The sequence below is a fragment of the Denticeps clupeoides genome, chromosome 14 (assembly GCF_900700375.1).
Source record: "Denticeps clupeoides chromosome 14, fDenClu1.1, whole genome shotgun sequence".
Taxonomy (NCBI): Eukaryota; Metazoa; Chordata; class Actinopteri; order Clupeiformes; family Denticipitidae; genus Denticeps; species Denticeps clupeoides.
This window is the reverse complement of record NC_041720.1, coordinates 12,233,364-12,242,570: the sequence shown is the minus strand read 5'-3', so window position 1 is coordinate 12,242,570 and position 9,207 is coordinate 12,233,364.

Genomic DNA, 9,207 nt, shown 5'->3' with positions numbered 1-9,207 from the left:
AAGTGCATTTATTAAATTGAACGACTAATTAAAATTATTCAGTGATTCAATCGTTAATTTTCTTACAACATGCCATGCCAACATGATAACTTTGCCACATATCATGGGAAGGTGCTGCTGATTAGGAGTCCATGATTAGAGGCCTGTTTAAAGGAAAATCAGGGTAGCAGACAGACGCTGCTGCATTGTTATGGACTTTATTAACCTTTGTGTTTGTTTTATCAACTGTCAACTGACACGTGCCTACGAACCCTCATGCGGTTTTTGGTTGTTGTAAATTCATTCTTATCCTGAAAATATGTCCTTCTTCTGCGCCTCCTTTCCCCTACAACAATATACAGAGTATTTAAAGTCTGTTTCACACAGACCCGCATTTATAAAAATATAAAAAGATTTTACTAAACTTAAACAAGGTAGTGGCATTGTGTGCAAAACAGAGCACATTACTGTAACAAGTGGAGATATTATTTCTCAAGCAAGTAGTGCACAGCCACCAAAGAATCCTCCCAGCTCTGCCACATCTCCTAAGCAATATTCATTATGTGAAAATCTTCTTCCTTTATGCTGACTTTCAGGTCGGTTTTTCCATAGGTTTTTGACACAGACAAATTGAATTTCTGGCGATTAAAGTTGAGCAGTTTCCAAGAAAAATCAGGAGTATTTTCTCATAGCACAGCATATTCGCAAACTAATTGACTCTTTCATTGCCTGGGGTTTTCAGTTACATATCGAACAAATATTCCAGGCAATGTCTCAGCATGCTCGCAATAAAGCATTAATTTGACTTGATCCTGACAAGACTGTACGATGCCCTGTGGGAACAAGAAGGGAAACCTAGGTGTTAACAGACTTCAAAAACCTTTGAAGTCCTTATCTAGACCAGTTGCCTTATCAATTTAACATGTTTTTTAAACCAAGCACTTCACCAAAATAAGATTATTACATTTAACCTCTTGTCTTTAATGAAACTGTTGAACATGATTCTTTACAATAAAACATATTATGTAAAGTATAACTGATTTATTAGGGGTTGGGCAATAAATGTAAAAGTTCTCATAACACCTTGGGGCAACATACGTAATTCAAAGAAAGCTTTTGTTGGACTTTAGTAATTTGTATCTCTCAGAAGACAATGCATAAGATGCATTGAACATAGGCATGGCACAATAGAAGTTACAGGAATTAACAGTTTCTAATTTATTAACACAGGCAGGTTCCTTTTGCAGTAACATGTAAAAATTGTACCAATATTACAGAAAAACCCCAAAATAAAGAAAGAAAGAGAAACAGTACCCCCACTAGAGGGCCAACCTTTGATGGCCCAAAGACAGAAATGAAATGCTTTAATCAGAGAAAAGGGACAGATCCAGTATGAAAAAACTGGGAACTCAGGACCTTTCTTTGGGGCCATACAACGGGAGGCCAGATTTTTTTGCAGGACCCCCATCAATGATTCTGGGCAGGGGTGGAGTCGGTATCTGCAGGAGTTAGGGGATGAATGGTCTGAAAGACTGGATGAGCCTGGATGGACAACGGTCGCCCACCCGTCGGTTGCGTTGGACTGCGTTGCACTGTGTCAGAGGAGGGCAGTGCAGCCCTGTCGGCAGCCCCGAACCAGCTGGCGGGCAGAGGGGTGTAGAGAGTAAAAAAAGCACTTTATTAAAAACACTGCAATCTGATGTTTCCTGGCAGAAAGAGGCATGGCACCATGGAGGTTAAAAGAATGAATAGCTTCTAATTTATTAACACCAGAAGATTACTATTGCAGTTACATGTAAATATTGTATGTAAAAAAAGTACCAATGTTACAGAAAAACCCAAAATAAAAGAAAGGAGAAAGGGAAAGAGAAAGAACTTCACACTGCGACACTTGATCCAGGGTCGATGGGGAAAACTATTTGTTCATGATTGTGCATCTGCTTGTTTGACCTGCTCCTTCCTATTCAGTTGGGAATTCAAATGTAGGGTAGGGAGGTAGTAGCCAAGTGGTAACACACTTGCCTATGAACCAGAAGACCCAGGTTCAAATCCCACTTACTACCATTGTGTCCCTGAAATTGCTCCAGTGGAACTGTCCCTGTCACTACTGATTGGAAGTCGCTCTGGGTAAGGGCGTCCGATAAATGCTCTAAATGTAAATGTAGCCAATGGTGGTGGTTCTGTGACCTTTTACGATCTTCAGGCGTCTGAGATCACACTTGCATGGAAACCAAGTGGAATATTCTCTGTGTTTGATCTCTGTCTCCCTTCCAGCATTGCTTGCTGTAGATTGATTGACGGTTAGGGACCCCTCTGATCGAACTCCCCTCTGTAGGGCTCGCCTGTCCTGCATAGTGCTGATGTGTTAGTGTTGATAGTGTTGATGAGTGCTGTTCCCGAACCAGGTTGAGATGTTTCCCATCAGGATGCTCTCTATGGTGCAGGAGTAGAAGTTTCTAAGCACCTTGGAGGGCAGTCTAAAGTCTCTCAGGCGTCTGAGGTGGTAGAGATGCTGCCGGGTCTTTTTCACCACGGTGTTGATATGACAGGACCATGACAGGTCCTGCTTGATGTAAACACCAAGGTATCAGAAGCTGTCCACTCTCTCCACTGGGCTCCTGTTGATGACAGGGGTCCGGTAGTTCCTCCCCTGCTTGGTGCTAAAGTCCACTATCAACTCATTTGTCTCGCTGATATTCAGGTGGAGATTGCTCCTCTGCTGAGAGTGATGGTGGCTAAGACATGTTCGCCTATCCTTACTGCCAGTTAGGAAGTTGGAGATCCACTGACAGAGAGATGGGCTGAGTCTCAGGTGTTCCATCTTGGTGGTGAGTGTGGAAGGGATTATCTTATTAAATGCTGAACTGTAGTCAATAAAAAGCATTTTAACATAATTTCCTTCCAAGTGTCCAGGTGAGTGAGTGCAGTGTTGATGAGATGGGAGATGGCATCATCTGTGCATCGATTGGGACGGTAGGCAAACTGCAGTAGGTCGAGTGTGTTCGGTAATGAAGAAATTATGAAGTCTCTAACCAGCCGTTCAAAGCAATTCATCACTACTGAGGTGAGGGCTACAGGGCGGTTGTCGTTGAGGTAGTCTCTGTGAACACAGGTGCTAGCTGCTCTGTGCAGCCTACATGAGGATTCTACATGAGATGCTGTTTTGTCCTGCTGCTTTCCTGGTGTCCACTCTCCTGAAGGCTCTTCTCATGTCATGCTCGGTGAAGATGAACGTGCTTTCGCTGGCAGAGTCTTCCTGAACGCAGCAATAAACACAGCTGGCCTTAGCATCTCTAGCGTCTTTAACTGCAGCCTCGAAGCCTCCTCTGCCTGGGACACATGTGCGTTCGTCATACCGGACGTTGGTGCTTTATAGTCTCTTATTGTGCTTAGTCCCTGCCACAAGCTCCTAGAGTCACTCTGTTCAAGTATTCTGACTATAGTTTCTTCCTGTAGCGCTGCTTCGCCTCATTCACCGCTTTCCTGACATTGTATGACGGAGCCTTATACAGTACCATGTCCCCGGTTGCAAGCCCCGCGTTATAGGTAGCGGTGCGAGATCTCAGAGCGTCGCGGATGGTTTTATCCACCCACGGCTTCAGATTGGGAAACATTCTGATGATCGTTTTCTGCATGATATAGTCCGTTAGTTTCCCAATGAAACTCACAATCACTTCCATAAACACGTTGATATCCTTGGAGCTGATTCGGAACATGTCCCAGTCTGCGTCATCCGATTGGACTGCCCAGCGTGTGACCTCCCTCTGAACCGGAACTTCCTATATGAGCTTTTATTTGTATTTAGGCATGAGGAAGATGGCATCATGGTCGGATTTCCCAAACAGTGGCGAGATTGTGCCTTGTAACAGTCCCTGATTGTGGTGTAACAATGGTCCAATGTCCTATCGCCCCCAGTGGGGCAGGTGACGTGCTAATGAAAGTTTGGTGCTGCACATTTGCCATGGATGGCGTTGTCCGGCACCGCTGGGTTCAGCTATGTCTCAGTGAAGCAGAGGATGTTGCAGTCCTGGATGTCTCTAGAACTTTACCCTGGACCTGAGGTCATCGTGTTTGTTCTCCAGTGACTAGACGTTGGCGAGCAGGATGCTAGGCAGAGGTGTGCAGTGTGCACGGGCTAGGTGGCAGGGAAACCAAATCAGGTCCTTCAACTAGCTCCACTACAGCCTATCACAGTGATTTGGAGACCTGTTGTGTCCTTTGCCTAAGATCAGGGCTGGTAAAAATCTTTTACTGACAATCATGTGTTCTGATACACACTACCCTGAGGCTATTCCTTTTTATTCATTAAAAACCGATAATTAAAGCACTGATTCGGTTCTTTTCTGTTTTTGGTTTACCTAAGGTGGTACAAACAGACTAATGATGAAAATTTTTGTCACTATTGTTTAAGCAAGTCCTATCAGAACTCTCTATTAAGCATGTGACCACGCAAGAGTCGATTCGGGAACCTCTGAAGGTGTTGCGTGAGCATTGGTCATAAAACAATTCAGTCAAACAATGTATTGGATTACGTTAGAGAACGCCTGCACAGTGCGTGTGATTCTGCCCGTAATGCACTGTCTTCAGCTCAGAGAAAAATGAAAAAACGTCATGATTGCAAATCCATGCCACGGTCATTTTAGCAGGGAGATTAGGTTTTAGTTTTATTACCTACCATTGGTTCTGCCCTTCAAGCCAAATACACTGGCCCATTTGCTGAAGTTTGACGATATCTATGTCTTCTAAATGTTCTTCTAAACATATGCACGTAAGATGAAATTTCTATTGAAACGGATTTCCAGCAGTGATTTTCCAATGATAAGCAATGACTAGCATGAACACGTTAGCATGTTCATCTTAGCATTCCTCTTCTTCAATATTCCACTTGTAAAGTCTACGTCAATGCAGATTCGTTTACATCCCTTTTCGAATGCAGCAGGATAATGAAGACCTTGTTTTTCTTCCTGAGAGAATGTGTTTCATCATGATGCATCTATGACCTCAGTCTAGTATAGGTGCTGAATCTTGGTATAGTTTTTAATGACCAGTCCTTGCACAAAGTAATGGACATGAGACATCATTATTAAGAAGTCTTTCTTCCATGCACACATACAAAATTGTAAAGTAAGATGCGAAATTCCAGGTAATTCCAGGCAGACACATCAAAGGACAAATCCTGATCGGTCTGTGGGAACTTTTTGGGAGTCAAATGTATAAAAGAGTTTTCTCTTGTGGACTGAGGCTGCTCTTCACTTCATGCTCCATCAGGACCTGGGGAGTTCTCCCCTGAGTTTCTGAGTCTTGCTTTCGCTCTGCCTCTCTGCAGCTTGGTTTCTGGCTTTTTTCTCTCTTCCTCTATCCCTTTCTCCTTTACTTTGTTTTTTTTTTCTGTAACATTGGTACAATTTCTAAATACAATATTTACATGTAACTGCAATAGTAATCTACTGGTGTTAATAAACTAGAAACTATTTATTCCTGTAACCTCTATTGTGCCATACCTCTTTCATGCCAGGTAACATCAGACGAGTGTTTTAAAATACAATACTTGTGCGTATTTCTTTACATTAGAAAAGAAAAATATAAGATAAAAATTATTTCCTTAGATATGTGAGACAGCTGATATTCTGCAGAGTCACAATCAAAGACTGTGGTGATCTGACCCTCTACATCATTCACGCTAACAGCTTCCACAGAAGGATGTCAAGCAAATATTCATATAAATGAATAATAAAAAGCCTTTAAATTAACAATAAATGAACAAATAATAACTAATTCCCTTTCAATCAAAATATATTATGTATAATAAATTAATCAATTATTTCCATAATGCTTTATCAACTGCATTTGCACCTTGAAAGTATTCTGTTATGGTGGTGTTAGTGTTGACTGAAAGAGAAGCTGTAGGCCTGCAAATGTGGTGGTAGGTACAGTTACAACTTGCAATGGAGTTCAAAAGCTGAACAGCTCTTATCTGTGTTAGACTTAGGTTATCAGTTTGTTCATTGTAAGGTTCTGAACTTTGTTCAGAATTTATACATTTACACTGGTTTATAAAAAGCAAATTGTCACAAGGTGAGGTCTGTGACGCATTGGCAGACATGCTAGGGGCTGGGGAGGACGATCGGGGGCGTTTGGTCTGTGGGGGAGAGACTGGCGGGGAATGGGGACGTGGAGAAAGTAGAGGGCGCACCGCAGTACGGCGGGAAGGGAAGTCTGGATCCGTGGGGGTTACCGGGGTAGAGGAGAATAGGAAGACGGCGGGTTTCAGGGTTGTCCAGGAGCGTGGGCGAGACGAGAGGACGGCTGGGGAGACAGGAAGGCAGGGGAACAGGGATGTCGTCGTAGATTGACATCCCTCGGAGCAATTCTCGGAGTCGGGGACAGGCGAAGGTCGTTATTCGTTGGTCGGTAGATCAAGGTCGCGGTTATTATAGCAAAACGTCTCGAAGGAGCAGTCTCATACAAAGAGCTTCCGTTTCCTCTTCCGGGTCGTGGTCTTTCTGGTTGGTCTGGCGCTCTCTGGTGGGCTGGCTGAGTGTTGGCCATGACAGAGCCCCCCCTCCTAGGCCCGGCTCCTGAAGGGCCCGGCAGATCAGGATTGCGGTCATGGAAATCTAGGAGTAGGGCCGGATCCAGGATATCCCGGCGGGGAACCCAGGACCGGTCCTCTGGCCCGTAGCCCTCCCAGTCCACCAAGTATTCCAGGCCACGGCCCCGTCTGCGTATGTCCAGGAGGCGACGGACTGTGTAGGCGAGCGATCCGTCGATGCACCGCGGAGACGGTGGCCGAGATGGTGGGGGCTGCAGGGGGGACGAGTGTGCTTTGCGGAGGTGGGAGACGTGAAAGACAGGACTGACGCGGAGGGCGCGAGGAATGGCTATCTGATAAGCCACAGGGTTGATGCGGCGGGAGATGCGGAAGGGACCAATGAAGCGGGGTCCCAATTTTCGGGGGTTGGAGTGCATGGGTAGGCCTCGGGTGGAGACCCAGACCCTGTCCCCGGGGTGGTAGAGTAAGGCCGGTCGGCGCCGTCGGTCAGCCTGCCGTTTCATCCGATCGGCTGTGTGGTTGAGGGCTCGGTGGACTTGGGACCAGACCCTGTGAAGCAGGCGGATTCGGGCGTTGACCGTTGGTACTGGTCCTTCCGCCTCGGCCGTAGGGAACCAGGTGCGTCGGAGGCCGGTGACCACCTCAAAGGGGGAGCGTTCCGTGGCTGAGGATCGGTGCTGGTTCCGCGCCAGTTCCGCCAGGAGGAGATGTTGAGGCCAAGAGGTGGGTCGGGTCGAGCAGTAACACCGTAGGTATGTCTCCATCTCCTGGTTGATTCTCTCCGTCTGGCCGTTGGATTGGGGGTGGTATCCCGAGGACAAGCTGACCGATACCCCAAGTTGTCCCCAGAAGTGGCGCCAGAATCGGGCGATGAATTGGGGCCCACGGTCGGAGAGGAGATCCTCCGGGGGTCCGAACTGGCGTACCACTTCGTGGAGGACTATGTTGGCAGTTTGGGCAGCGGTGGGGAGTCCAGGAAGGGCCACAAACCTGGCCATCTTGGAAAATCGGTCCACTAGGACCATTATGGTGGTCATACCTCTGGCTCGGGGTAGGCCTGTGACGAAGTCCATGGATACGTGAGACCAGGGGCGATGGGGGCGAGGTAGAGGGAGGAGAAGGCCTTGTGGCCTCTGATTATCGACCTTATGTGCTGCGCAGATGGAGCAGGCGCTGACGTACTCCTGTACATCGGTAGCCAGGTCTGGCCACCAAAATGTGTTGCGAATGTTGGCTAGGGTGCGCTGCCTTCCGGGGTGTCCGGCTAGTGGTGTGTCATGCCCCCATTGTAGGACGCGTGGACGGAGAGCGGGTGAGACGTGAGGTTGGGAGGCGTGGTTAGAGGTGGGGGGTGGAGTGCGTGATCAGCAGTGACTTCCTGCATGAGGGTCCAGTGCACAGGGGCCAGGAGGACGGGTTGTGAGAGGATGGGTGAGGGCTGATTATCCTCGACCTCCGGGACGTATTGGCGTGATAGTGCGTCTGCCTTCGCGTTCTTGGTGCCGGGGAGATAAGATACGGTGAAGTTGAAGCGGGTGAAGAACATGGCCCAGCGAGCTTGGCGTGGGTTGAGACGTTGTGCGTTCTGTAGGTAGGCCAGGTTTTTGTGGTCGGTTAACACCAGGAATGGGTGGATCGCTCCCTCCAGCCAGTGGCGCCATTCCTCCAGCGCTGATTTGATGGCTAAGAGTTCCCTGTTCCCAACATCATAGTTTTGCTCAGCTGGGTTTAGTCTACGGGAGAAGAATGCGCAGGGGTGTAATTTGTTGTCTCGAGGGTTACGTTGGGAAAGGACCGCTCCCACACCGAGACTGGATGTGTCGACTTCTACCGTAAATGGGAGCTGGGGGTCCGGGTGGACCAGGATGGGAGCCGTGGTGAAAAGTTGTTTCAGCTTGGTGAATGCCTGCTGAGCCAGGGGGTTCCATCGGAGGGTGGTGGGTTTGTTCTTGAGGAGGGAAGTCATGGGTTGGGCCACCTTGCTAAAGTTACGGATGAATCTGCGGTAGAAGTTAGCAAATCCCAGAAACTGTTGGAGGTGTCGGATGGTGGTGGGCACAGGCCACTCAGTGACTGCGGTGGTCTTTACCGGATCCATGGCAATTCCTTGTGGACTGATGAGGAATCCCAGGAAGGAGGTTTCAGTGGCGTGGAAGGTGCTTTTTTCTAATTTGACGAACAGACGGTTTTGTAGGAGACGCTGGAGGACTTTTCGGACGTGGGAGATATGGGTTGAGAGTTTGGGGGAGTAGATCAGGATGTCGTCTAGGTAGACGAACACAAATCGGTCTAACATGTCTCTGAGGACGTCGTTGACAAGCGCCTGGAAGGCGGCTGGGCTGTTGGACAGGCCAAAGGGCATGACCAGGTACTCATAGTGTCCCGATGGGGTGATGAAGCCAGTCTTCCACTCATCCCCCTCCCGTATCCGAACGAGGTGGTATGCATTTCGGAGGTCCAGTTTGGTAAATATGGTGGCTCCCGACAGGAGTTCAAATGCGGTGTTCAGGAGTGGGAGGGGGTACCGGTTCTTCTTGGTTACCGCAGTACGGCGGGAAGGGAAGTCTGGATCCGTGGGGGTTACCGGGGTAGAGGAGAATAGGAAGACGGCGGGTTTCAGGGTTGTCCAGGAGCGTGGGCGAGACGAGAGGTCGGCTGGGGAGGCAGGAAGGCAG